The sequence below is a fragment of the Chlorocebus sabaeus genome, chromosome 12, assembly GCF_047675955.1.
Source record: "Chlorocebus sabaeus isolate Y175 chromosome 12, mChlSab1.0.hap1, whole genome shotgun sequence".
NCBI classification, from domain to species: Eukaryota; Metazoa; Chordata; class Mammalia; order Primates; family Cercopithecidae; genus Chlorocebus; species Chlorocebus sabaeus.
The window spans coordinates 28,032,325-28,049,599 of NC_132915.1; the positions used below are offsets into that span (position 1 = coordinate 28,032,325).

General features: G+C 42.1%; 1 protein-coding gene across 6 annotated transcripts in view; it reads left to right on the forward strand.

Moving 5' to 3' along the window:
* The window catches only part of APBA1 (amyloid beta precursor protein binding family A member 1), a 226,858-nt gene that overhangs the window by 76,712 nt on the left and 132,871 nt on the right, over positions 1 to 17,275 (forward strand). Inside the window, exon 1 of one of the 6 annotated variants that reach the window (XM_073021531.1) lies at positions 15,140 to 15,551. The exons of the other annotated variants lie outside the window; for them this stretch is intronic. The gene's annotated coding sequence lies outside the window, so the exon portion shown is untranslated. Of the gene's footprint in view, positions 1 to 15,139; positions 15,552 to 17,275 lie in introns of those variants that run through there. 6 annotated transcript variants of the gene reach the window in all.

A 17,275-nucleotide genomic window follows, 5' to 3' on the forward strand; every position in this document is an offset into this window, starting at 1 on the left:
CTATGAACCCGCAAATAAACCAAAAATATTCTATCCTTGAATGAAAAGTAAACATTTATCATTCAAGATCATTCCCTTTTCTGCATGGGAGATGTGGAGCCACTCTCAGACTGACATAATGGATGTAAAATGGTGTATGAGTTAGAGATCCACTAGAATATTTCTTGAAGAGTGACATAGTCCCAAGCCATGGAGAGCAGGGTGGACTAGACAATCTCAGAGGTCTGTGCCATTGTATCAACTACGATTCCATTAATAAGCAGGAAGGCACACATTGGAAACTAGGTGCATTTCCTTCAGTATGCTTTTGATATTGCCCCTAAGCACAGATTCCCGTGGAAACTAAACTAGGAGATAAGTCAAAGGAGATTGAAAATATTAAATATCAGGTATTTCTTTGACTTATTGACTGCTTGGTGTTTAGCATTAGACTTCAGACCAGACAGCAATATTACAGACATTACCCAGGCACTCGGGCAGCTTTCATATAAAGTTTATTTGAGCCTGAGTTTTTCATCTCCTTGTTGCCAGTATCATCACCTTGAAAGTGAACTGTAACAATACATGTATGTAGAACCTGTATTTTGTTTTTAACAATATTTATAATAGTTTATATGAATTGACGGTGTACTTTGTGCCAGTCTTTGTGTTAAGTACTTCATACCACATTTCTCATTTAATTCATACCATTACACTGTAGTTGTTAATATCTCATTTCACAGGTGAGAAAATTTATGTCCAGAGAGGTTTGGTAACTTGCCTAACACTAGTAACAGCAAATCATGATTCTGACCTCTTGTCAGACTCCAAAACATTATTCTTAACCACCACTTCACCAGAAAGTGTTATATGAATGGTTTGGGTAATGCCTACTCATCCGAAAAGAACTGCAAACGTTGGATGGAAAGCAGTTCGGAACTCTTTGGGCAGTCAATCACGTGAGCCTTTTTTGTTAGGGTTTTATTCATATTCTCACCAAGAATCCTCAATCAGGTTATTACTATATATTATTATAATCCCCAATCATAATCATGTAATCCTATTATACCCAAGAATATTATATTCACCACAACCACCCTTCCTCCATAATGTCATCCAAATTTTATGTCATCCTTCCCTTCCCTCACTCCCTGATTCTCTTCACATTCCTTAGTTTACCTTTCTTCTGATCACCTGTTTCATGGGAAATAGTAACCTGAATAGGTAAGGAGGACTGTTTGTCCAAGAGCTGATTTGACATGTTGGCTCACCAGTGGAGACTGGGGCCCAAGAACCTGATTAAACGCACTGGTTCCTTATCACTCAAGTGAGGGGTGCAGAACAGCAGCATCAGCGACACTTGGCAGACTCTTGGGCCCCACCCAAACCTACTGCATCATAATCTGCATTTTAAAGACACCCCCTACCCCTGTGATTTTGGGCACATTGAAGTTTGAGCAGCATGGCTCTTGTCTGTTGCTGTAGCCATGATATGACATAGATGATCCCAGAGCCTGTTTACAAGGGGAAAATATGGACAGAACCAGCAGGAAGACCCAGAGCCTGTGGCCCAACTCAGGGATGTGAGTCAAGAGGAGGAAAGAGCCAAGACTTGTTCCCAGCATAAAGAAGACCTGTGGAATCTATCGCCAGAAGATCCAACACCTCTGCTGTTATGCAAATGTAATAAAAACGCATTCAGTCCAACTTGGAATCTATAGAAAGTTAAATAAAAGTTGAGTAATCAAGGTCACAAAAGTCACTTAAGGGCAGTCATTTAAGAGAGCTTCACTGAACAAATTTCACAAATAACGAATCCTTCAGGGATGAAAAACACTGACAAAAGGTTTCCTTTTTGAAAAGTGATTTTATGTATTTGCTTAATTTTATTTTAATCCTGGACCTCTTATCTAATTTGACTTTCATTGGCATCAATGGGAATGTGAAAGAATTGACCTCATTTGAAAGTTCCTTTCAGCAAATGGTCAAAGCTTTGTTTTCTGCTTCATTGTTTTCTAAACTGGTGCATAAAAATAATACTCGTGCTTCAGGCATGTGCTGGCAACTTTAGCCTCCTGTCATTTCCTGAGCCACATATTACGTCTGTTTTCTGCTTACAGATGAACTTCAGCTCTCACTCCCTCAGGGTCTCCTTCATGTTCTTTTGGCTCCTTGTTGATGATTGTTTGGTAATTCTTATGATTATAATTCTTTGAATATCTTTTTATTTATGATTGGATGGGGTCTAAGCAAGTGAGATATCACACATTGCCTTTTTCGTATCAAAGCAATCCCATATCACATGTACATGATAGTGTGGTTGCTGATTTAAAAACCAGTTCTCGAAGGAAAAATGTCATGTTTCCTAGAGATTATAAATATCTAGGCACAGATAAGCACAGGTATATTTATATCGGCCTCCAAATATTCTGGTAAGAAGAAAGAAATACAGTCTGTTATTTGACTTTCAAAGGGTAAATTTTCAAAATGTAACAGAAATGCAACTTTTGGCTTTGTATTTTAAATGCATTATCTTTGGAAAATATTATGATAGAATGAGGTATAGACACTGTAAAGCCAAAGGTTAGAGTCTTCTCACAGTGATAATTACTCTGCAGTATTTGAATGACTAGCGAGTTTCTTATATGGCATTTTATAATACTGTTTTGTTGCAGAAGACTTTATCATTTTACCTCATTTAATTTGGTAAAATGATATAACATTTTTATGTATATAGAAAACCTCAGTTCCTATTAATGTATTCAGTCATGTTTATAGTTCAGTTTTCAGGCTCAGGAGAATTTTACTCCTAATTATATGAAGAAAAGCTTATATAAGAAACTACTTCTTTTTTGTTGGTTTGTTTTTTAATAAAGAAAAGAGGTTTAGTTGACTCAGAGTTCCGCATGGCTGGGGAAGCCTCAGGAAACTTACAATCATGGTGGAAGGGGAAGCAAGCCTGTCGTATATGGTAGCAGACAAGAAAAGAGTGAGCACGCACATGAGCGCATAGGAAAGACTGTCATTTATAAAACCATCAAAACTCATCAGAAACCACTTTTTACATTTTTATTTATTTATTTATTTATTTTGAAAGAGATAGGGTCTTGCTCTGTTGCCCAGGCTGGAATGTAGTGGCGTGATCATAGCTCACTTTAACTTTGAACTCCTGGCTCAAGGGATCCACCTATCTCAGCCTCCCAAGTTGCTAGGAATACTGGTGCTCAACATGACACCCTGCTAATTTTTAAACGTTTTACAGAGACAGGGCCTCACTATGTTACCCAGGCTGGTTTCAAACTCCTGGCAAGCCTCCCACCTTGGGCTCCCAAAGCACTGGGATCACAAGAAAAGCCACTGCTTCTGTCTGGTCCAGAAAGCACTTCCTTTGGTACAGAAACCATGAGCTTTGTAATCCCTAAGAATTCAGACATCGTAAAGTATTATGACTATAAGATATGGAGGGACTTCAATTTCCTCTTCAGCATTCTAATAAGGGTAATTTAGGTAAATTACTTTCTAATTATTGAAAACGATGAATGTATCTGTAGAAAAAATCACTTTTATTATACAAGCAAGAAAACATAACCCAGTTAAATGGATTTCAGCAATGATAAGTAAGGAGAGGACCAGTCTTTGCGAGTAAAAGCATCCATCCTATTAAAGTCAGCTTAGGAAAGGAGCATGTCTGGAAGACCTGGTTTGTTGATGTTGGACATGTATTTAGGGGAGAAAACAGATTTTTTTCCCTCTTTTTAAGTTCTTAGCTGAGACACTTTTCTGAAAACAAAGATCAGATTAACAAAAGAAAAACTTGCAAAAAAGTTTATTAACATATGCTGTACCTATCACATGGGAAAGGCCTGGGTTCAAAAGCATTTCTCTCAAGGCGGTGCCTTAGGGGCCTTGTTTTAAAAGTATTTTAATGGAGCTGTAAATCCTACAAAGTGACAAGACAAAAGAGAGAACAGTTGCTGTGTTTTAAAAGGCAAGAAAACGAGGGAAGATGCTAAAATCTGTTCCCAGATTCCTCTGGTGCCGGCTTTGTGCCTTCTCTGGGCCAAAAAGAAGTTCCTTCCAGAAAGGAAGGATTCATGTCCTGCCATCAGGTGGTTAGAGACTGAGGCAGAGTGTTCCCCTGCATTTTCAATGTCTTTAACTTAACAACTATCATTGAAGGGAATTTTTGTTCCCTTCATATTGTTGATAAGCTTCTATGTTGAGCATTCAAAAGAAGTGGCAGACATGGTTCTTGGCTTTCAGATGTGTACTTAATCGAAGAGACTGGACATCTTATACATTAAGACATTTAAGAATATTTGTCAGCCATCTGTATTTGAAAGTATAAACTGTTATTCCACTGGAAGAGCTCTGTATTGATTGTGGATTCAGGAATCCACAGGGGAAGGCTAGATTCAGAAAAGACAGAACTACAGAGAAGGGGAAAAGAGGCACCTGGAGAGAGGGGGAAATGCAGTTAACTGGACATCATCAGGATCTCACATCAGAAGTTCTGCCTTGAAAGCATTTAGAAAAATGGGGCCTCATAGGCAGTGCCTCTCTATTCCCTTGGCCGCCTTGCCTCTGCTTCAGCAGGGAAGCATCCCATGCAGTTTTTCACCTCCTCCCACAGTTTGGGACCATGGGACGGGGGACCTCGGGACGGGGGACCTCTTGGAGTCATGGCAACGATGGGAAAGGATTTTCTTCACGGGTCTATTCAGATTTGCACTTGGCAGAAAACTTTCAGTAGAAAGCCATCAGCTTTCTCTTAGGACTTTGGTTTTCAAGTTGAGTTTGGAAACAGAACTGAAGATTAAAACATGCAGAATATTCTCTATGCCGTTTAGCTGTCTGCAGAAACCCACCGTTGCTGGGTACCCAGCCATGTCCCCTGCCCGCCCCCACCCTGAAGCTGGGAGTGAGAAGCCAGGGGAAGCACAGTGTATGCACATGGCCAGAAAAAGACTGACACGATTCGTGGGCATTAGAGCACGGTTCTCTTTCTGGAAATTGAGGGTGATTATTTATCCTTCATTGTGTGCAGCATCCTTTTGAGATCGTTTGGGGAGGGATTTTGTCAGATTGGAGAATTGTGATCAATGGTGAAGGCCTTGGAGAGCCAGCCCATGTGAATGCATTATTCTCAGCTGCTTTCCCATCTGCACACACAGATTGCTCAGTGCCGGAGCTGCAAGGCCTCCAGAGCTGAGCTGGTCCAGCCTCATTATTTTGGCTGATGAACAAATAGACCCAGGGAGGGTAAGGGGCTTACCCCGCAGCACATAAGGAGCCGGCCCAAAGCCAGGACTAGAACCAAAGTCTCCCATGTCCACAGGATACTGTTTCCTCCGCCTAACACAATGCCACTCTGTTCACCATTCAATTCAACAGCTATTTATTTGAGCCTCGCTGGATCTGCCAGGAACTGGGCTAAGCCCTGGGGTTTCTAAAATGGGTAAAGCATGTTCCCGCCCCATGAGGAACTCATAGTCAAGGAGGGAGGGAGATACATTGATAGTACATCTTGTTATTTTTAAAAAATGAAGAGAGGAATGAGCACAGGGATAGAAACTCAGAGGAAGAGCGCGTGGACCATCCTGGAGTGCTGAAGCAGGTGCCATTGGAGCTGAGGCTTAAAGGACTGGCAAGGGTGAGTTTCAGGAAGGAGGGTGAAAAGAGCAGCCCAGAGGAGGAGCGGCATGAGCCCCACCTGCTGTGCTTCCACTACCAAACCAAGTCCTCGTGCTCCTCCATGGAGAAGAAGGAGGGGCTTCACCTTTCATTCAGTAACGTCATTTCTCTTAAAATTGCAGGTAGAATATACAGTGAGTATTTTGGATTATTCTTTTTCTATTTCATCAAGTAGAAGATTGACCTAAAATGTTTGGCCAGAGAGAAATAGAAAAGCCAATCCCAGTTTAAATTGCTTGAATCTGATTCAATCAGGATCTCAGATCTTCTGGTTCATGATTTCAACTTGTTTTGAAAGCTACCTGAATTGAAGAGGGGGCAGGGTACAGAATGAGTGTTGGCTTATTTCACTAAAGACTACCCCAATAACCTGAAAGACCCAGTAGAAAACCATGGGCTAAATGAGATAATGAAAGCTGGGTACTGAGACCCCCACCCTTCCTTGTTTCTGGTGATTTCATGCTCCAAATCTTGTCATGACACACTGCACACATCCCTCTGTATAGTGCTTTAAGTGGTTGTGAGAGAGGAAGGGGAGGCCATGGATCAGAAATCCCTTGTTACATGGAAAGAGCAGAGAGAGGAGAACTAGAGTGGACGCCTTCTTTGTCTGGGCCTAGCATCACATCATTGGTCTTTTCCCATGAGCAACGGAATCAAGCAACAGTGATTGATTATCTTCTAAGTACAAAGCATTCTGCTAAGTGCTTTGAGGATGTAAAGAATGAGATGCGCCAGGAGCAGTGGCTCATGCCTGTAGTCCCAGCACTTTGGGAGGCCAAGGCTTGAGTCCAGGAGTTTGAGACCAGCCTGGGCAACATGGTAAAACCCCATCTCTACTTTAAAAAAATATAAAAATTAGCTGGGTATTGTGGTATGTGCCTGTAGTTCCAACTACTCAGGAGGCTGAGGTGGAAGGATGGCTTGATTCTGGGAGGCAGAGGTTGCAGTGAGCTGAGATTGTGCCACTACATTCCAACCTGGGCAACAGAGCCAGACCCTGTCTCAAAAACAAACAAAGCAAAAATAAAAGCATGAAAAGATGCTATTCTTCCCCTTAAGCACCTTATAGAGAGCAAGGTCTCTTGCCATATAAGGTGGAACTGTACTACTTATTTATTTAGTAGCCATGTTAATATTGGCAAGGAAGTATGAGCTTCAATTTCATCTGTTAAATTGGAGGCACTAGTTACAGGGATGTGGTGAGATTAAATGAGATAATCTATGTAAAGCTCCTAGCATAATGCCTGCCATATGATACATGTTCAGTTAATATCAGTTGCCATAATCATGATCATCATTGTGTTGTAGAGGAACTAAGCTCTGACTTGTAAGCTCTGATGTCTATGTTGACATCTCCACATGGATCTTTAACAAGCAGATCAAACTTAACATATCCAAAAAATGGAAGTGCTGATTATTTTCCTCTCCAAACTTTTTTTCTCATCTTCACAACTGGTTAAATGGCATCACCATGTTATTGCTAAAGCCAAAGACTTGGGGGACATCACTGATTTCCTCCCTTTTTCTTTTCCTTGATTTCCAACCAACAAACAAGTTTTGTCTTTGCTGCTTCTAAAAAAGAAATCATGAATTTTCCTATTTCTCTCCCATCTCTGCTGCTGCCACTCTGGTCCAAGGCACTATTGTCTACTGCCTTTCATTTGTAGCTCTTTCATTCTCCCTCTGTCAATAAGCTTTTTAGTGACATTGCCCCTTTTCTCTTTCTCCAATATGCCAACCGCTTTCTTACCTGAGGGCCTTTGCACTAGATATTTCATCTAATGGAAACATCCTTTCTTTCTCCCCAGTAGCTTCATTATGTGCTTGCCTTTGCAAATCAGGTATCTGTTCAAATGTCATTCCCACAAAGAGATCTTCCCTGACACTGCTTCTTTCACCTTACCCACTACCTAGTTCCTTCCTTCCTTCCTTCCTTCCTTCCTCCCTCCCTCCCTCCCTCCCTCCCTCCCTCCCTCCCTCCCTCCCTCCCTTCCTTCCTTCCTTCCTTCCTTCCTTCCTTCCTTCCTTCCTTTGACAGAGTCTTGCTCTGTCACCCAGGCTGGAGTACAGTGGCACAATCTCGGCTCACTGCAACCTCCGCCTCCCGGGTTAAAGTGATTCTCCTGCCTCAGCCTCCTGAGTAGCTGAGATTACAGGCACCCACCATCACACTCCGCTAACTTTTTGTATTTTTAGTAGAGACGGGTTTTCACCATGTTTGTCAAAGTGATCTCAAATTCCTGACCTCAAATGATCCAGCTGCCTCAGTCTCCCAAAGTGCTGGGATTACAGGCTTGAGCCACCATGCCTGGCCAGTATCACATTCTTTTATTTTTTTCTGGAACATCTCCATGGCTGCTACCAAAGGTGGGTCATGGGGAAGTACGGGAGAATCTCATTGGAGGTTTTTTGGAGGGAGCTTGGAAGTGGTTTACATCAGTTCTACTCATATTTCTTAGGCAGAGTTCAGTCTCATAAACCCAACCTACTTGCAAGGGATGCCAAGAAATGTCATTTTCTCATGTGCTCAAGAAGACGAAACAGTGTGGCAAACCCATCTTTGACTTCCACAACTCATGTAACTGAAAGTCCAAGTGTGTGACTTACAGATACGCCAATGACATCAAGCTCCAGTTTTTCTCTCTCCAGTTCTGGGTTCTCTTTCAGTTTGGCCACATTCTCAGATAGGCTCTCCTCTTGCTGATGTCAGATGGATCAGAAGCTCCACATCTTGACTCTTACAGTGGCAAATAAACAATGAGGCTTTTTCCTGGAAGCCCCTGTGGAAGTCTTCTAGACTCTGGTTGGGGCACCTGCCCATCACAGAACCAATTACTATGATGAAAGGAATGTGACCCGTTCATTACCTTGGACCACTCTTGTGTTCTCCGTCCCTGAATTTGGAGGATGGGGAGGCAATTGAACCATAGTGAGTCGAGACTGGGAAATGGATGAAGCTTTAAAAAACTCTTATGGGAAGTAGGAAGAATGGATGCCAGTGGCAAAAAAAAAAGACAAAAATATTCACTACAACAGCATATAAGATTTATCAACCAACAATATACAATTCGAAACACTCTGATCAATGGACCATATTTTCTTCTTGAATTATCTTTAGCAACAGTGGTCTCTACCAGAAGCACATTATACAGCCAAACTATTTTTTAAAGTATATGGAACTCTTGGTTCTTTGCTTCATCATATGTTAGGCTGAATTTTTTTGTTGACTAAGGAGAGAGCTAAGTGGCTTCATTCTAGTAAAAACTACTTATTTGGGGTTGTTAGTTGTAATGGGCAGCCTGGTCTTCCCTTATATATCCTACCTCTGCAGAGTTCTTAGAAAATGCAGATATAGCTCATTTTTTTAGGCAACAAGGAGAGGAAGATCTGGAAGCAGCATTGAGAAGTAAGGAAGATACCAACTGTTCCTCCTAGTCCAGGAAAATAAGGGTTGTGTAAAGAAACCACCACCATTTGAGACCCTTACAAGGGAAGCAGTTCCCTCATGAGAGCACCAAATTGTGGCTAGAGAAAGAAAATGAAGAATGTTCCACAAAGAGGTTGGCTTTAAAATTCCCTGCCCAAAAGCCAGGTTATCATGATTTCAGCTCAGGTATGGGCTGAATCAAGGAAAACCTTAGTGGTCAGTCAACTGGAGGCCACCCGTTGTTGAGTTATGGTCACTCAACAAATATGTGTTGAGACCATGATGTGCCAGCCCTCCATTAGGTTCAGCATCAAATACATATCAAAAATAGAAACTCTGATAATAAGAGATGTACAAATGATCACAGCATAATATAGGGAGATCTGATTCTGAGCTGCTTCTATACAGGAAGGGGCAAGGAGATGCCAGTTGTCAATCTGGACACAACATTCAGCACGTAGAGTTAGCTGCTGTAAAGACCAAGCCCTAGAAGCATACTGATCTGTTTTTATAGTGGTTTTTATGTATGGATGGGTATTGAGTGATGGCTCTAGCTGCTTGCCCCAGCAGAAATCATGTTGAGCAGCTGCAGTGAGGGTTTCAGGAGTTCTATGACAGCAAAGTAAAATCCATGGGCTAGACAATTGGTCATTGCAACAGGTTCCATCATGAAGTGATGAGGCAGGCATACACGTAGGTGGGCAGTCTAGAATAAGGCTCAACTTAAAAATGCCAGGACAGGTTGCCAGCAGGTAGCCGAGCCTATCCCAGGGCCATATGAGAGGCTGGATTTGTGTTTGGGGGATGAGATAAGCAGGAGAAAGGCAGATGGTCTCAAGTCCTAGGAGTACAGGAATGCTCAGCAGGTGACCAGATGGGCTTTGGTACAAAGAATAAATAGAAATTCCATCACCAGAAATGAGTCATTGCTTAGGATACAAGTCTTATGAACAGGGAGAGTCTACTTTTCATAGCATGAGTACAGATCAGAAACAGTCAAGGGGATCTAGACACTGGGCCCTGGATGTCAGACCAGAGCTCCAGAAATTCCATCAGCAGCAGGTCAGGACTGAGTTATGGGGACCTGGGTAGCCTGAGCCTACAGGTGGAGTCAGATGATACCCCTGAACCAAGGGAGAGATGCAGAAGCTGGGACTCAAAGCCACAGCTTTGTCTGGCCCATGAGGCATCCCCCTTCTCTCCAAGGCACAATGGGCTAGGCCAGCCTTTGGCCCTGGCAAGAATGAAGGAAGCAGACACACACCCCTTTCCTGGAGCCTCAGTCTCTTCTTATCATCTCTTCTGTTGTCATTTAGAGGATCCTGGAAGAGGTTTCGGGTCAGTAGCTAAGTTGAGTCACCTTACACGTTATTGTGGTTCAGCAACTTTTTTAGTCTTTAAGTCGTTCCCCTCTGCTTTAGTATTTTAAGGAGAGTAATTTTTCAAATGCAAATTTCCTAATTAGATATAGCATTCTCACTACCTTACATATTATGTATTTATTTGTTTGCTGTCTATATCACCTAAAAGATCGACAGCTCCCCAAGGGCACAGCCTTGTTCACTACTGGGTTCCCAGTACCAAGAAGTGTCTGTCACATAGTAGATGCTCAGCATGTTTGTTGCATGAACAAATGTGAATAAATGAATAAGCAAGTCAACATTCCATTCTTGTGGGCTTGGCTAGCTCTAATCTGTCCACAGACACATTATACCCAAATGAGATAATTCATGGGTTTATGCTAAGTAATCAAAAGTTTTCTCTGGATATGGTAAGCAAATTATGACTAATTCATCCTGGACAAAATGAAATGATCATTCCTTTGTTTTATTAGTTACTCTAAGAGTAATTTGGATTTTTATGTCAGTTCAAACTTTGACCCTTCTCATTTTCCTACAAGAATATAAGCTTGTTTGTATTGTATTTCTAATCAGTGGGATGGATTTCACTTCATCGAAAGGGCATTATTTCCCCTTTTAAAATGGAACCATGTTAAAGTTTGCTATAATTTACTGAATGCTTACTCTGTACTTGGCACTGTTCTGCGTATCAACTCATCTTTATAATAGTTGTATGTGGCATGATTCTTCCCATTTTGCCTGTGGAGAAGTTGGAGCACAGAGAGGTTAAGTAACTTGCCTAAGGTCATCCTGCTAATAAGTAAAGGATCTGGGAGCAACCTTAGCCATCAGACTATCCAGCCTGTAATGTTACATTAGTAAACATCACTTACGTCTTCATTTATTGAATGAATAAAGGATAGATAAGATATATTGACTGCTTCATAGGCTTCCTGTGAGGATAAAATGAGTTAATACAGCCAAAACATCTGAAACATTCAACAGTTGTTAGCCTTTTTCATCCACTACCACCCTCTAGGAACTCACAGTCTTGTAGAGGAGACAACATGATAAATATACTTTATACACACACACACACACACACACACACACACACGGAGATATACACATATGGATGGAAACATACATATCTATCTCATTATATTTTTATTTGGGATTGATCAGTATTTTCTTTCACTGGCAGAAGTTGGGAGGGAAGAGCCAGAGCCAGGGACATGAAGTTTGTTTTGAAGCACACGAGAAGGGAGTGTGGCTTACAGCTGGAGAGATTACACATCTTAGCCATTCCTCAGTTGCCTGGTAGAAAAGCATTTACACATAGAAAACGGCTGGCATTTATTCTGCTCTCACTATGTGCTGGACACTGTGCTAAGCACTTTACATGGATTATACCCTTGAACCCTCATCACATCCCTTCACATTAGGTACCATTATCCACATTCAAGAGATGAAGAGATAGAAGCCTGGGAGGCTAAGTACTTGCCTGGGGTCCCCCAGCTGGCTCGTGCATGCTACAAAGCCAGCGCTTTTAATGATTCTGCAAGATCCCTCATTGGGGCAGAGGAGGTCGGCCATGAAAACTGCTGCTATCTAAGACTTCTCATGAAATGCAGGGCATGGTTAGGGTAGAAACTCTGGTAATTTTTTAAATTGTGTAATTAGACATCTCTTTTAAGATGATTTTTAAAATTTTAAATCCCATTCATTTGCTGGATAATTTTCTTGAGTTAGCTCTGATAACATCATTTTAGTATAATCATTTGAGATACAGGAGCTTAAGATAGAATTCTTAAGAACAGTGTCTGATTGCTGACAGGTAATTTTGTGGTTCAGTACTAGATTTAAGATAAGTCCCAGTTGTCACAGCTATGAACACTCAGGATTTCTTTACAGGTTGTGGTGTCGAACCCCTATTAACCTCAGTAGGGAAGGCACTAGGTTCAAGAGGCTGAAGAAAAGACCCAGAGCCAGCAAAGGAGACCTGGGGTTTTTTTAGGGATTCATATACAGGGGACAGAGTCCAGTGGTGGTGGGCTGGACAAGGTAACCAACAGTGGTGGTGGACTGGGCAGGAGAGTCACAACTGCTTGCAAGCAGCATGCAGTCTATAGAACATTTCCACTTAACACCTTCCCTCTAATGACTTCCACCTGGCAACCTTCCTTTAATCCAGGGCTACAACCTGGGGGCTCAGATGTTCCTCATACACAGAGAACGGATCTCTGGGTTGGCTATACCAGATTCCCTAGCTCAGAACACACATTCAGATCAGCTTCCATACACGGTCATTCTAAGGGCATGCTCAAGTGATTGCTAACCTGCGCATTTACCCTGCAAAGCTGGTTGTATTTTTCCTCATTCATTGGTTTCATTCATTCATCCACTCACTCAACAAATACATAGTGATCCGACACAGGATTTGTTCTAACTGAATGTGACAGCTTCCAGCTTGATGGATCTCCCCTTACTTTCATAGCGGAAGGAGCTGGGCAAACAAGCTCAGGCAGGAAATGAGCGAGTAATGGGGAAGAATAAGTCCCCATTAGAAGAAGGAGCCACCAGGAGTGGGTGGGGCTGGTGAAGTGGGACTAAAATGGGAACAACCTGAATGGGAAGATAAAGCCAGTAGGGTAGAAGCAGAGAGGATTTCAAAGGAGGGAGCAAGACAAATCAGCAATATTTCCCCCATTTTGCCAGACTCAGAAGCAGGTACCAGGCTGGAAGAAACTGGGGAGGTGGAATGGGAAGTAATATTGAGCCAGAAGAAAGAGTAGTAGGGAATTTGCCTAAAATCTTCAAGACTACCCAGTTTGCACATTCCTTTGTCTGTGGTTTGGTTTGATAGGCTGTTGCCTCACTATCTCATTATCTAATTGTCCAGCGTGGAGAAAGCTGGACATCCTGCAGTAGAAACAGGTAGGAAAATGTGAGATTTCACTTCTTTGTTTGGACTCCTGGAGTGCCTAAAAGGCGAGCTTACTTATGATCCAGCCTCCCATTGTTTGTTTATCTTACTTTGTATCTGATCATTTAAATCAGAAAACAAATTATGACTCACCTTGATGTGTTGAGTGCTAGGTTAGATGCCCAAAGCCACTTAGAATAGGTGTACCTGTTGACTGAAAATGTAGCTTCTCTTTTACCTCTTGTGTAAATAATTTGGTAATCACTAAAAAAAGGACCTCAGACCTTTTGGAAGAATCAGCGCAGCAACAGCACAGTTCATCTGCCTGTGAAAAGCTATTGCAGTCCCATGAGGACACTTAACACATTGGCCTTGGATCTGGGACTCTTATCAACCCACTAGACCATACTGGGCTGTGGTCACTCTTTTACAGAGTGCCCTCACCCTCCACAGTGTGCCCTCACAAAATATCTCAGAGGGAAACCAGGCCTTTGTCCTTATCCTCAAATTACCCTCAACGATACTAAAACTCAGCTCAGCAAATGAGGTGACTTGACCAGGGTCACACGGCTGGGAGGTAACTGAGGTGGGGTTTAAATTCAGATCTGCTCTTCGTCAGTGCAATAGTCCTTCCTCCATGCCCTGCTTATTCCCTAGGGCATTGTCAGTAGGGAATATTCTTCCTGAAGAGGCTTTCCTTCACTCATTAAATAGTTATTTAGTGCCTACTGTGTTCTAGGCTAGTCATGTCTCTGCTTTCTTATCCTGAAGCCAAAGTTCAAAGGACAAAATATGAGAGTCCTTGAAGTGTGAATGATTCATGTAGTCGACTCTCTGTCCCTGCAAACACACCTGAAGGCAGTATATTTCCCTCACAAAATAATTTGTCCCCTTGCACTATGCAACTTTTCCGAAGGAGGCAGAACTTCTTTTTTTTCTACCGTCAGAGAAATGTAGTGAGCTAGTATTTCTGGATACACTAAGGTAAATGTCAAGGATGTTTTTTCAGTGAATCTCAGGGGCTGCTCTTATTTTTCACTTGCAACAGAAATAATAGCAGTGGCCATGCAAACATATAATCCCAGGGTGAAGAAATTGCAGGGCAGGGTGAGGGGAAAATGCATTTTGACACTCTTGCTTTGACTGATACCATTTAAGTGGCCTATATTGAGCCCAAATTTGATTTAGGTCAGATGTACCAGTAAATTACAATGCCAGAAAAGGGTGTCTGGAGAGGATGCCGTTTGTGGGGTGTATCCATGGTATCTCTGATTGGGGCCATCTTTGATCTGTGTCCCCTGCTGCTCAGGAAATGACTGGATATTAATGATATAAAATATCAGAGGCTCACAGAGGCATGGCAAAGATGGATCCAGGTCAGAATACCCATCAGGGGCCTTCGAAAGCAATTCAGCTATTCAGTTTAGGGATAGCTCTTTAGCTCCTAATGGGTCTTCATTTTAGCTGCTTGAGAACAACCCTATCAAGCTGCCAAGGTGACACGGAGAGGGATATGCGAAGTTTATGTAGTGGGGAGCTGAAGGTACTTTATATAGCCACAGGGTTCTGTAGGCTCAATCAGTTATGTGTCATGTGGAACACCGTTCAGTGGAGTGAAAAGCATTTCACGCTTTTGGTTTTTCAAAGGAAGCCTGTCAGCAAGTTTCCTACAGCAAAAAATAACTGTGCTGTGGTTGAACTTCACTAAGAGTCCTAGCCAATCAGATAATGTCATACCACCATGGGGAGGAATTTAGGGCTTTGCCAGAATAATAGGGTACTAATCACTGCTAATAGGATTTGTTAACATGGGCCAGGAGGGTTGGTCATGACCATTGGAATATTGATTTTTACCCTTCAGGCAAAGTCCATCTTCCTTTCTCAGTGTCTGTCCTCTGTCCTGAGTTCAGGCAGGGTGAGGAAAAGCTGGTGCAGTGGAGCTCTGCTCAATATGCAGGTTGCTAGGGCTTGATCTGAAGTAAAGGAATTAATATTTAAATATACACTCAGTGTTAACCCTGAAACCACCCATCCTCTGTGCCCTTGGCAGACATTGCTCATGGACAACAGCGCTCACCCATTAAGCCCAGATTCAGGCTCCGAATCCTCGACAGAGGGCTTGTGGCAGCTACAATCAATCAACACGGTTTGGCAAGCAAAACAGCACCAGTGTGCCATCCAGGTATTTAAAATTATTTCCTCAAGGACACAGACCACAGCTTCCCATCTCCTCACCTGTTCTTGGCTGTCTTTGCTGCCCAGTAAACATCTGCTGTTAAATTAGAACTTGCATTTTGAGAATTGTATCCACAGCCAGATGTGGCTATATTTTTTTAAGGAAATAGGAAAATATCTTTATGGGGCTACAGCTAACTGAATCTCTGGGTCAAAGGCAGACTGATAGTTAGGTGTGTACACAGCTGTAAAAACCACTCCTGTGGCTAAGTGGCTTTTGACAAATGGGATAAAATGAGCAAGAATCAAATTAGATCTATTTCCAAATTGGCTTTTCTGTTTCCTCTCCTTCCTCTTCCCTGATCCACTTGTTTTCCTCTTTCCATCTTATTTCAATTATAACATATTTACAAGAATCCGGCAACATGTGTTACTGTGACCTACCACTTTGCGAGCACCATGACGGTTTTGGTGAGATGCTTAAGGACATTGGCTTAAAAGCCAGCCTGCCTGGGTTTGATTCCCCACCCCCTTCCATTACTAGCTGTGACCTTGGCCAAATTACATAATTTCTCATAACCTCAACGTCCTCAGCAATAAAATAGGGCTAGTAACAGCATCATTTTACTATCACATAGATGAATATCAAATGTAGCTCTTGCCTTCATTCTAATTGAGGAATTGGACTGGTTAAAAAAATGAAACAGAAAAATACAGACATTCGTCCTATAGTTGAAGTCCCCATAAAGCAGATGAATATATGACAGCCAATACCTTGAGGAACATGTCCTTTCTGTAGCCTGTGTTGAAAATGACCCTGTCTTGCTCGGGGATTAGCAACATTCTTAGGGGAAAAAAATACTGCTCCCAGTGCAGGCCAGGGCATTCCTCATGTGGCTGTGCACATTGTCACCACAGTGGGGCTGCAGTAGGTAGAGTATAGGGTGCTGCTGCTGGCTCCAGGCAGGAGAGTTAAAGGCTGGGGAAACCCTTAATATTTGAGTCACATGTTAACAAGCAGAAGTGTCTCAGTGAGGTTTGGGTTTTTTGTTTTAAGCTGTACTCATTTATCTTAAAAAAAAAAAACTCATTGAAATTTCTGTAGGAAATATAACTTGGTTATTGCTGGAACTCCATTCCCTAACCCTCTTTTACTCAGTAAAATAATGGCTTTCTGTAGTGCAGTTTTTGACAACTCAAGGTTTCTTATCCATCTGTTCAACAACAATTCGGTGCATAATATGTGCTCACATGGTGCTGGGTACAATGGTGTCCACAAAGGCAGAGTTGCTGTCCCTACAATTTGTGAAGTTGTGATAAAATTGCAATTGTTAAAATGCAGACATACTATTGTTGCAGGCAGATTTTGTGTGCTAAGCTGGACTGTTAAGATTAGAAGGAGAACAGCAGAGATGGCACCAGTGGTGGCCAGGGGAGGGGGCTCCCTGCTCCTGTAAAATTTGCCACATCTTCCCTGGCCACCCTTCTACATAGTGACGTTCCCAAAGATAGATCATTGATTTCTCAATCTTTGTAAAGTATGAGTAAAAGTGTTTTGAGAAACTGTGATTTTTTAATTTAAAGTCTATAAAATAAGTAAAAACAATGTGCTTACCTTCAACCAGAAGCCCCTTTTATCCAGAAATTCAGGGTGGAATTTAGAGAGGAGAGATGAGTGAAGATGAGAAGACCCAGCGAACCCCTAGCAGAGGATGTTCTGCAACTTGAGCC